Source organism: Triticum urartu, chromosome 5A (assembly GCF_056163025.1).
Source record: "Triticum urartu cultivar PI428250 chromosome 5A, HENAU_Tu73, whole genome shotgun sequence".
NCBI lineage: Eukaryota > Viridiplantae > Streptophyta > Magnoliopsida > Poales > Poaceae > Triticum > Triticum urartu.
This window is the reverse complement of record NC_141877.1, coordinates 619827292-619840603: the sequence shown is the minus strand read 5'-3', so window position 1 is coordinate 619840603 and position 13312 is coordinate 619827292.

The following is a 13312-nucleotide window of genomic DNA, read 5'->3' as shown; positions in this document are numbered from 1 at the left end:
TGCTGCAACCAGACGATGGAGCCCAGGAGCCAGATGCCACTGTCGATGACGACTACTACTACTCAGGAGGTGCCTATTACTACGTGCAGCCCGCTGACGGCAACCAGGAGTAGTTTAGGATGATCCCAGGCAGGAGGCATGCGCCTCTTTCGATCTGTATCCCAGTTTGTGCTAGCCTTCTTAAGGCAAACTTGTTTAACTTATGTCTGTACTCAGACATTGTTGCTTCCGCTGACTCATCTATGATTGAGCTCTTGTATTCGAGCCCTCGAGGCCCCTGGCTTGTAATATGATGCTTGTATGACTTACTTTATTTGTAGAGTTGTGTTGTGATATCTTCTCGTGAGTCCCTGATCTTGATCGTACACGTTCGCGTGTATGATTAGTGTACGATTAAATCGGGGGCGTTGCAAAGTACTAAACAGAAGATTGACCATTCAACTACGCGTGGCATGCAGGGGCCCCGCCTACTCTCACATGCAGGACAGTCCAAAGGTCGTGACAAATTGTATGGACCGAACATCCATGGGGCTGGAAATCCTGGTGGGTGCGATAAACCCTGCAATGCATACAGATATTGGAGTGTAACCATAATTGATAGACCGTCCTCACAAAAAATATGATATGGATACTTCAAAATATACAGACTGAATTGAGTGGACAGACATTAACATAGACCGTTCTCAGGACTGACCACACACCAAAAGCGCCAGTACTAATAAACAATACAGGGTTCACAAACACAAATCAAGTACTGAACAATAGTACTTACTACAGACAAGCAAAGTTGCACTAACTAAACTCTGCAGACTATTTTTTGCCACCGACCTACGGGATGAACCCCACATAACTGACTAGGCCATGGACTTCGTGTGAGATGTCTACATGCACCATCACCATCTTGTCAACCTTGGAGAACCTAACAGAGTGGTCTTTCCACTCATAAACATGATGATGAAGACAGGCCGCATCAGATTTGTTGGGAAGCTTTACAAGAACCACACCCTTCGTAATCGAAGGCACAGCCAGGAAATTGTTGTGGTCAAGTACAACCTCGAGAACACGCCTGACAACAATGCTACAGAAAAACACTAGTTCAGGACACGTGGCGACAAGGACACAGCAGCTGGATAGTTCAGCAGTAGAACTCATCATCAGGTCTTCCAGTTCACACGGCATGACTTTGAGAACTTCATCTCCACCGCGGACCTGGTTCTAATTCAAACAGAAACCATATTTTATTACTACCTCCGTTCAGAAATATAAGATGATTTTTGATATTATACTCCATATATGACTACATATACGCACAGAAATGAGTGAACAAAGACACTAGAACATGTCTTCAAAGGCATGAGAGCAGAGGGATTACATGCAATATCCATAACACAAGTTACTGAGGAAAATATACCCTCTCAAAAGGTAGCATTGATGTTCATGAAGTACTCCCTCAGTCCCAAAATTCTTGTCTTAGATTTCTCTAGATACGGATGTATCAAGTCACATTTTAGTATTAGATACATCCGTATCTAGACAAATCTAAGACAAGAAATTTGGGACAGAGGGAGTAGTTGAAAGTAATCTATAAGAAATCAGTGTCAACCTCTCGTATGTTTTGGTCAAAAGAGGAATTTAGAACCGTCATTTGGCACACAAAAATCACATGCAAGATCACCCAGAAAGTTGCACTACTAGTACTAGTACTACGTGTTAGATGAAAAAACACGATCAAGATCGAGAAAAAGATCATCAAGAAGAGATATTACCTGGACTTGCTCAATGAGGGATCCCGGAGAGGGGGGCTTGGACAGGGCGATGGCTTTGAGCTTGTCTGCGGTAGTCTCGGCGGGGTGCTTGCACTTCTTCGTACCATGAGCCTCGACGGTTTTGGCCGGAGCCATAGACATCACTTCGGCCGGTGCTCCAGCTTCCATCAAGAAACTATCAAATAGAAATAAAAGAAAAGAAACCATAATCACTAACCCAAAAGAAGAAAAGAGAGGGAGTTATAGGATCAGTCTCGGGGTTGCAAGACCGGGCCTTGGCCAGAATCAACACCATTGATGCGCTCACCTTTCCTTCTTTGGGAGAGAAGAACAATGGCAGAAGCAGGTCGGGGTTTTCTTGAAGAAATGAGGAAAAAGATGAGGCATAAGCGAGGGTTGGGTAGAGATGAAGCTGAGAGAGAAGAGTGAAATGATGGTTGCTTCGTCCGTCCAACTTACTGCTGGAAAGGAGGGGGTTTTGTGATTTGACGGCTCATTGGGCATTACTGCGGTGCTTCGATCGGGGTAGTTTACCATCACTCTACTGCGGAGTAATTTAGTGCATGGCTGGTGGACCCCGATGCTAGTTGTCCCACACGTCGGCGAAAGTGAGTAATTTAGTGCATGGCTGGAGGAGGATCTGCACGGTAGAGCGTGTCCACTGTTTTTCAGAAGAAAAAAATGATTACAACAAGCGTTTCCACTCTTACGATGGAGGAGTGCGAAACACGGCAGCCACTTGAACATACACAGTGCTCCTACTACTAGGCATGTGCAGTGGTTCATATGTCAGTACTACACAATCTTGTTGCTAGTGTAGTAAGATATGACGATAACAAATGATGTTGTGCGCATGTCAACTACTCCTATATGTAACATAGTACCGCTTTTACGACTGTCCGGTCGAGAATGGACGGTGAGATCAATGTTAATAGAACTAGGTCGACAGCGCATGGAGAGTATGGTGCTACGGTACTCCACGAAACATGAACCACATGAAGCACGCATAGTGTTAGGCAGGGTGTATGAAGGGTGCACGGGATGGGAGAAAAAATTCCCTTCTCCACCCATTTTTGGGTGTTTGGCAGAGTGCATGAAGGGTGCAACCAAACACACCCACACCCTTTGTACTACAGTGACCGGTCTGCACCGTCTAAGTTTGATCCAACGGTCATGTTGCGCCGAGACATGGACATGCCCATGCAGAGGGTTTAGCCCGACGGCCGGCATCGTCGCGCTGGCATGACGGTAGGCATCGCGCAGCCGCAACACGTGCGTGGCAACTTGGTTCACCAAGTGGCTGAGGCGATCCTGGACCTCGTCACGATCGGCCCGCTCTCTCTCCAGTTGGCTCCCCTGACGGCCTATCCTATCTCCCGCTTTCTACAGCAACACTGCCGATGCCTCGAGCATCTTTGTGGTGGACGCCTGCCGCTTTTGAAGCTCCGTGAACTCCCGCACATAACGGAGGAGGATGGCACTCCTCTCCTCCTTGAGCTCACGGAGCTCCACGTCCTTGGCCATGAGCTCCGCATCCTTGGCATGGAGCTCCTGTGTCAAGAGCCTCACCTCGGATCCGTGATCTGCTGTGCCGCCATGGCACCAAGTAGAAGCAATGGGGAGAGGAAGCAAAGGGGGTGAAACGGCTGAAAGGCAATGCAATCTACGGGAAGGAGGACGGAGAGGGGAATCTTTTGGTTTTCACCACGGTAAAACACCAGTCGACGACTTCTCACATCAGGGAGCAGTGGGTACAGGCGGAGTCATCGTGACTAATTGCTGCCGCGCCTGCTCCCGTCAATCAAAAAATTAAAAATCCTGTCGCACCCAAACACCAGAGCAACGCCGATGGATATTTAAATTTACCTGCCGGCAAGTAGATAAAAAAATGGGTGAAAAAACAAATGTGGCGGCGGCCTAGCTAATCGGTCGAACTAGCCCAACTACCTAGCCACCGTGCTTCACTGATGTACTCGGGGGGAAAGGTGGTCTTTCATGATTTGACGACTCATTTACTTGCTTCGGCGCTACGACCGAGGAGGACCCAGAAAACGCGCGGTAGGGTGTCTCACGTCATGAAGAATATGTGTGTGCACCACCCGGGAGGACCCCGAAACCGCGCGGTAGGGTGTGCCATGTCTCGGCACAGAGGAAAAATGTGCGTGTAAAAATATACTGTATCAGACGTAGTAGAGTACCTATGGTTCGACCTCGGGACCCAACCAGTCGGTTGAAAACACCCCACTAGCCACACAGCTTCATCATGCAAACGTGGCATGGAGGATAGATGTGATTAGCTCTGTCTCGACCAGCCACAACGTCTCTTGTTCTAGGCGATTCTTCTACTTTCCAAGTTTTTTTTAGTTGTAATAACACCACGGCAAGCTAGCGCCGCTCTTCGTGTGTGCCTGTGCAAAGGTTAGATGATGGAGAGAAGAGAGATTGAGATCGCAGACCTGGGACCCACCAGTAAGTGAGATAACGGTCATGCACGAGTTGACGAGGCACTCCCTCTACTCTACTCAACGCAAGTACTATATAAAATCAAGTTATGGGACAAAGCCAACAACTGTTCATTTTTTCAGGCTATCGACTTACGCTTTGTAGTCCAGGTTGCCAGTTCGAATCTTGTCTTTCAGATTTGTTAGTTTTAGGTCCAAATTTGATTAATGACAAGTGGGACCCCGTGTGTTGTTCCGATATTTCAGTGTAGGATGGTTTTTTTTGAACAAACACTTTGCGCGGTTAGACAAGTAACGGCATGAGTTACACGTTTTTTGCAAGTTTACGAAAAAAAATGACAGTAGCATAGAATATCACATCCACCCCGCAGCTTAGATACTATGGTGATACGAGTTTTTACACCGTTGGAAGTGAGATCCAACGTCTTGGGAGTAGTCTTTGTAATTATGCGCAATTTCCTAACTCTCCAAAGGTTTTTTTGCAAATAAAACATTCAGGCCTCGTGTGTGCCACTGCATCTTCGATCCAACGGCTCCTCGGTGCTCATATTAGGTGCTCCTCGGTGCTTAATTACCCGCTACGGGTATTGGAGTAGTTGTGGGCCGAATGCTACGAAAATATAATCTAAACCGACCGGAATAAATGCCTACACGAATTAATCCAAGGTTGGAGTGCCCCTCGCAATGTAAATAGCTCCGGCTTTGCGAGGGATGGAGAGGTAGTACCTTCAACGCGTGGAAGATACGGTGTGAGAAAGCGAGGTCAATCGAGAGACATATAGATAGAGAGACAAAGTGAGTGTGGTCCGACATTCATTGAACAAATATATATGCTCTGGAGAGATATTGTCCGATTAAGCTTTTTGGCAAGGGTGAGGGCTGTAAGATAGAGCTTGAGAGATGATCCAGTCACAGACGTGTAGATATATTTTGTGCGTGAGAGGAAGCAAGGTCAACCAATCACATAGGGCCGCCGTGTGATCGAAAGAGTGAGACGGGTTGGAGAGAGTGACCTAGATAGACGATGTGCTGAGAGAGTATACAATGTGAATAGGTCGAATTGGGCTCAACATGGTGATATATCGTTTTTGTCCGAGAAAGAGCGAGGTCAATCGAGACATACGAGAGAGAGATAGAGAGAGAGAATGAGAGAGAGAGAGATGGAGTGAGCGTGGCCCACCATGAGGTCGAAAGAGTGGTGGCAGCTTGGATGGACTGACCTAGATAGACAATCTGCGTGAGAGAGTATAGAGTATGTCGATTGAGGCCCGAACAGGGAGATAGATCATTTGTGTGTGAAAGAAAACGAGGTTAAACGAGACTCAGATAAAGAGAGCGAGATTGAGCGAGTGTGGCCCGCCGTGTGGAAGAAAGAGTGAGACAGTCTCGAGGGAGTGACCTAGATATACAACGTGCGTGCGTGCGCATGCACGAGAGGTTGGGGGCTAGATAGGCAATGCATGTATTTAGCGCGAGAGGGTGAGAGGGAGAGGGGGGAGAGAGAGAGAGCTCGGAAAGGGGTGCAATGGTGGGTGTGTGAGGTAAATACATTTGGTAACAGAGTGGAAAAAGGGGTTGTGTAGTTGAGAGACTAAGAGATCGAAACATGGAGAGAAAGAATGAACATGTGTTGGAAACGGATAGCTTCCTAAGGTGGTTAGGAGAGGAAGATTGACTGATACAGGAAGTATGTAGGGTTTGTGCGGGGGGGCTAAAAACAACATTTGAATGTACATAGTACGAGACTTAATATCGATGTTTCAATTCGGGGTACATTGTAAGATTTGAACCGAGGACTAGGCATATGGGTAATTATTTCGAATTCGTGCCATACTAAGTTTCGAAAAATTGACATTTACTCAGTTTGTTGTGCTATTTTGTAGGTCATATGTTTGAATCCATCCATAAGTTTTCTCACTACCATGGTGTTCATCATATACATATGAATTTGTATTAAAAAAGTAGCGTGGATACAGTGAAATGCGAAATCCACGTTAGAATTGGAGATCGCTACGTGACACACACTCTAATTCAAATAACTAACTACGTGGCACACACTCTAATTCAAATAACTAATTATGTGACACACACACTCTAATCCACGTTAGCGTGGGTACCGTTTCGATTTTTTTTCAAATAGATCCTCATTAATTAATTTATAGTACTCCCTCTGTTAACTTTTATAAGACCTTGAAGACATTTCAGACAATGTGCAAAACAGTTCATTTTAAGTTGTCTGAAACTACTTACAAAAGTGAACGGATGGAGTATCTCGTTTCGAATGACTAATTATTGCAAGGAAAACACGGGCATGGTAATACATACAGATTCGTTTGCAAAAGAAAGAAGATTCGTTTGCATTCTCAAATGTAGGCGCACCAGGCAAACCAGGGTCGTGTCGGGGTGGACACTGCTTCGGTGCCTTAAAGGCAACTGCCTTTGGGTCACTGACATGTGGGCCAACCACCTATTGGGCCCATATGTCATGGACACAAAGGCAGGTGCCTTAAGGCACCGAAGCATAGTCCTGCCGGGGTGGTCGCGTGTGTCGGACGGACGCGTAGCACCCAGCCACCCACCCCCCTCCCCCCAAAAAAGGACAATGACAATATAAGTTCGCGCTTCCATGTTTTGGATTGAAATATCTGGCGGCCCCAATTCCAGCCCTGCAAAATCTCTCTTCTCCACCGTCCCCTTCCGCGCCCAGATTGCTCAAATCCCTAATTCACCGCCAACCCTAGAATCTCCCCTCGTCTCGTCTCTTTCCCCACCATTCCCCACCTCTGTGCCGGACGACGACGACGAAGACGACGGTCACGCTTCACCACCGCACCGGAGCTACCTCATCTACGCCCTCGTCCACCGCACCGGGTGGTCCACCGACAACGTCGGCCGCTGCAACCGACGTGCCTCACAAACACCGAGTTCCACCGCATCAGGTGCGCTTCACCGACGCCGTCTCCCAGCTCACCGGGGCTACTTCACCGAGCACATCATCGCACCTCCGCCCCCCGAGGCCGTTGGGGCTTCACCAACGGTCTCGTCCACCACATCGTAGCGCTCCGCTGCCACCCAAGATCTGCATCCGTGCGCGGCTAGCCAATGCCAGCGCATCACCCTCAACAGCTCTGAAGTGACCCGCACTCTAGCTAGGCGAGCATGCCCAAACGCCGGCCCGAACTAGGTATCCACACATCACTCCCTTGTGCACTGTTCCGACGATGTTTGGATATCCTTTCACTACTCTCTTAGCTTACCGCCTATGCAACTTTGACCTTAACTCTTATTTCTTTTGGAGATATCATCTGAAAAAAGCAAATCCATATTTTAGCGAAGCATGATGGTGCTACGGGATCTGGTACACATCCTGCACACCCGTATAACCTTGTAAGTATTTGTCCTCCGGTACAACATCAAGGTCGATTCCTCTTATTTGATCAACCATTCGCCGTGTCAAAAATGCAGAGGGGATGCAAGGAGCACATGGCCTGCACATCCAAGCAAGTGGTAACATGGACTTGTACATGGAACATCGCAAGCGCAAGCAGAGCTGCAGTGTGCCTGTACAACGAGCTAGCGTAAGTCCATGCATTTCATTTAATTCGTACTGGCATTCGTGTATGATTTGTGTGTAGTGGCTGATCCACGAATTCAAGTTACTAGGGGCGAACATTTAACTTAAAAAATACGAAGGCACTTGCACTCCGGAAATCAACATAACTTGAGAAATGTGAAGCTACATGCACTTTGAAAACCAGCTAATGATCCAAAGTAGTTCAGATTATAAACACTAAATGATGCAAGCACCAAAAAACACAAAATGCAACATGGTGTACAAGGACTACAAACATGGTATGTACCTGCTTGAATTATTCGTTCTCTGGCTGAAAATATTGAAGTGTAATTGCACGTATAACCAGTGTGCAAACTACATATCAACATATCTATCCTGCACAAGTATGCCAATAGTTTCAAACAACAGATTAGAAAAGTATTTGTGCTATGTTGTCATGATACGGGGACTTTCTGGTAGATGGCCTCGACATTTCCTCAAGCTATGAAAAAACACTATAATTTGCTTGTCATCAATGCCTACAAACCTCTGTCTCTCTCAACATAGTAGATCATCATTAGACACTAAATCCTTCAATGAGCTTGCAAAATGCTTGCATTAGATCCCTCATTAGACACTATGTGTTCATCACCAGGAGCATGTAAAATGTTTGCATCAAATCCTTCATTAGCAGTCTGTTCATTAGACACTTCATGCTCAAGAACAACATGAGCTTGTATGTTTGCACCAGAAACTTGATTAGATACATCAGATTCAGTCGGTTCAGTATTGATTGGGGGAGTTATAAAATAAGTAGAAATTGGTTTCATTTTCTCATAGATTCCCTACATACAAGCAGTTTTACAACACCATCAGGTTTAACTATTGGCCAGAAATTGAAGAGTTGAATTAGATATAATCAGGGATGTGATGTACCTGCTCGTTGCGCATGCTACTCTTGCAAGCTGCGACTGTCCGTTTGCGCAAGCTCGATGCCATGCCCGTGATGCCGCCGCTGCCTCCCACGCAGGCTACACCCAGGGTTGGATCTTCATCTTCTTGTCCTTCCGTTCGCTTGAAGCCCGGCGACCGCCCTTCAACGAGGGCGCGAGGAAATGCTGTGTCGGTCTGTCCAGCGGCGGCTAGGTTAGGAGCGAACCAGACTAGAGGCTGGACCGAATGAATTGGGATTTTTCTTGCTGTCGATCGATATGGGAGGCGCTCGTTTGGGCCGCGAGCCTGCTATAGGGCCTTCCTTGCACTTATGTTATTGTCCCATCAAAATTGAAACATTTTTCTTCATTTTTTACATTGCTCGCTCGTGCGTTGGGACGAACAAAACTAGCATGGGCCAACCTGGACGACTCAAACTAGGTGCACACTTTCCAGCCACCTGAGGCGGCCGCCCATACCAGCCCCTATGGTGGCGTCGCCCCTTTTTGCGTGTATGATTGGATAGTGAAAAATATTCCAGTGGCGCTTTTGATTTACCCACAGAATGGTTGAATTGCTTGTTTCTATGAACTGAGTTCGCCAATAATGTGAAGGATGCCATTTCTTCATAATATTGTAGATTGCTTAGATCTCGATATGCCAAAAGTAATCGCATGAAATATACAGTAAAAACCAGTGTGATGTGTTTGGCTACAACTAGTCTGACTACACGTCCTCATATAGCATATCAAGGACGCACCATCTTACCAGATTAACCATTCGACTTACCCATGCAGTGTGGGAAGAAAGAAGTATTGGGACTGCGTATCCAAGCAATTTATGCCATGGACTCCTTCGTACAACCTTGTAAGTGAAAAAGAAGTTGCAGTGTGCCTGTACAAAGAACTAGCGTAAGTTCAGTTACCTGCTTCTCGGAATTTAGTTAGCCACTTATTGCAAAATTGTTCAATTACGTTGCTTGGCTTAATTTAGTTTGCTACTGATTACATAATGGCACAGCCTGTTAATCATATTGTAGACTGCGCCTATCTATGTGTTTGATACTTACTATTAATAATTACCTGTTTCCCTTAACTTAAATATCTACTTGTTTGTTTAACTGCTTTGCTACTGCAACAGCGGGTTACAATGATGTTAATAACTACTTTTCAGCATCCAATTGAAACTCTTTAATTCCTTGTTTGTTTAACTGGTTTGCTGTTATAACTCCCAGTTGAGATGTTTTGCTCACTTCAACTTTTCTGAATCCAATCAGAACTTTAATGGCAAAACAGGTTAGCCCAAGATCAAAGAGCAAGGTCCCCATGGACGTTGCATCATCCCACAGCAGTGACACCGGCCCAATCGTGCATTATGAATTGCCAACTACTAATGCTCTAGAGGCTAAACTAGTGGTAGAAAGAGATTCTGCTTCTGCACTTAGGGATGAAGTTGACATGTTGAGGAAGCAAACAGCACAATCATAAGCAGTACTCAAGACAACCATTAAATATTTGGTGGATTTCAAAACGAAGCAAGCTAAGACTGATCAGATTGTTAAGGTCCTGAAGGAAAAAAGGAAATTAAATTCCTACTTGGTAAATCATAGGTGAAATGTTCTTTCCATAGTTGAATAATCTTTGTGTTGTCTGTTCACGTAATCAATCAAACCATTTGTTTTAGAGATCATGTAATAATTGTTTTTTTGTTTTTTTTGTAATTTTATTTGAGCACAAGTCTGTATTAATTGATAAGACTCGGAGACATTTCATTTGGATTGTTGTGTCAGACCTACAAATATGCCAATCGGGCTGAATGTGCATTGAGCAATAGTAGTATAGATGGACCTTAAGTGGCACGCATCGGAAAGGGCCAAGATGCTGGCTAAAAAAGGATGATGTTGTAGCCACAAAAAAGTATAGCGGCCTGGCTTATGTATGTTAGTTAATATTATTGATCCATATACTCTATAAGTGTTTATATGTCTGTTAGTTCCGTACATTCTTGGTTGATTGACTCGGTATTTGAATCTTGATACATCGCTTGTGTACATATCTAAATGGGAGTACACATTATGCTGCGTGTGACATTTGAGTTGGATATGAAGTGTTCCAAATATTCGAATTCACCTTAAACTGGATTCTAGTTTCTGAATTTGAGTATCGGCATTTGTAAACCATATTCATATATGACAGTGGAATACATCTTTGTCGTCCTTTTGAAGGTATATAAAAACACATAGAATGATTTATAAAGATTCATATAGGAATACAAAATGGATTCGAATTTAGTTGCCAGGGTAAACGTGGATGCTTATTGTCCCAAAATTCGAAAGAAACAGCAAAATGTCCACTCCCACATCGGCTGCCCGAAGCCAAGTGTTTGGGAGATGGAAATTACTATCTACCCATTACACGGACAATCCATCGGCCCGATTTCCACTGCTCTAAATAGGGGTAGGTTAGTAAATTCAATTAGACATGACACGACCGCCTCTGAGCCCATTCCGACATGGTGGGCGTCAAACATGGGCGGCAAAACTCATTTGATTCAAGCTCGTCTGAAAGACCTCTGTTTCCCCCTCCATTCCCCATTCATACACGGTGGGCGGTAAAACACCCTCTCCTCGTCCGAAATAGATGTAGGCTAATATTTTAAATATGGGCAGATGTGTAATTTCCATCAGACGTGACACAACCGCCCTACCTGTCAGCCCCGTTCATACACCATGGGCGCCAACCGTGGGCGGCAAAACACCCTCTCCTTGCCTGAAATAGTTACCGGCAAATATTTGGGAGATGCGAGATTACCGTCCTATCCCCAACTGATGAGACGTCCAAATTTGAAACGGGGGATAAGTTCATAACTTTCCCATATTTCAGACAGGCGCGTCCCAAAAACATGGTTCCCCGTACCTCTCCCTCCATTTTCCCATTCATACACTGTCCGCACTAGAACACCCCATTCCAACACCAGCCTCCGTCCGCCACCCCATCCATCGCCACCGTCCTCCACCACATCCATCGCCACCGTCCTCCACCATGCCGGAGCGCCTACCAAGACCGCGTCGTCCACTGCTAGAGATGGACGTTTCTCATCCACGGCGACGGACCAATAGCCTTGCATCGCGTCCTCCCGCTTAATCGGCGCCGTCGTCCTCTTTGCCGGGGCCGCTCACACGACCTTCTCTTCCACCGCAACGGGACTTATCCCCCGATGCACCCGTCTACCGTTGCAGATCTGCTTCAACGCCACCGACAGCCATCGCACCCCCGATGCCTACACGGCGCCACAAGAGAGGTGGTACTTCATATCTCCTCAACTTTTTTATCTCAAACAGAAAATAGATCTTAACTTGGTTACTCTACTTTCTTTTCAGCTCTTAGAATTTAGTTCTTAGTTCGAAGCAAACAATGGATGCTAAATATCATTTCTCCGGTTTGCAGCTTCAAATCTGCCATGGCACAACCATAATACGGTTTAATTGATCATGCTTAGGGTTTAATTGATCATGTTGGTTCCGTGGTGGTTTTTTTAATAGAAATCAGAGGGAAAACCCTCTTTTGCTAAAAAAATATATGCTTAGAGTTTCCCCCTTTTAGGATCACTATACGATCAGAATACATGCTTCGTGTCATAATAACACTGCTCCACCCATCAAGCTAAACAAGCTTAGTTGTTCAAATACGAATCTGATATTATTAAAACAGAGTTGTTTAATTGGTCAGCTAAATGTTCCTAAATTAGTTTCGAAAATGCATGTTCGCCACTCGGGTGTGTATCTATGTGTGTGGTCTGGTCAGCACGATTGAGGAGGTGAACTTTGCATATGCAGGGGTTTATAGGGAGACACTCTCCGAGTTGAAACCGCAATGCATTCCATAGATAATCTGACTACTTTTTATGTTTTCATGAATCTCATATTCTGAACAGCATCATAATGATTATGAGCTTGCACGCATGAAAAGAATAAAGCAGAACAATGCCATGGCTGTCAAACTTGGCATTAAAGGACTGAAATCAAGTCTGGATGCAATGCAATGCAATGCAAACACTCTCCACCTACATATTCATGCTCAAAATATGATCCTAACAGTGATTCTGAGCTAGAGGGAGACCTAAGTCAATGTAGCTCCCTAGTGGAGGAGTCAGAGGAAGATGTCCTATCTTATTCACCTCTCAAGGTACTTTCTCTAACTGTCCAAGGTTACATTGCTCGCACATATCTTGCAACTGATGCTTTGCATTGCTTCTACTTTGTTGAACTGCCATTAGCTTAGTTTACACATCGTGTATGTGAATACGCCCTGCCTATCCATTTTCAGTACATATTCCATCTGTCGTCATACCATATTTATCCATTCAAATGATGTTCTTGTGTATCATATGTTCAAAAGGAAGAGGGCGATTGCTGATCGTGGAGGAGCACAAGCAAAGTATTTGGAAAAGGTAGTGGGACCTGACAAATCAAATAGCCCATTAGGTGCAGTTGCAATATCACCTGACCCACACAATACCCCAACTCTAGCAGACTCTAGCCCTACTACACTGGTCATTTCTGATGCCCCAACTCAGCAGACCCCAACTGCAGCAAACAG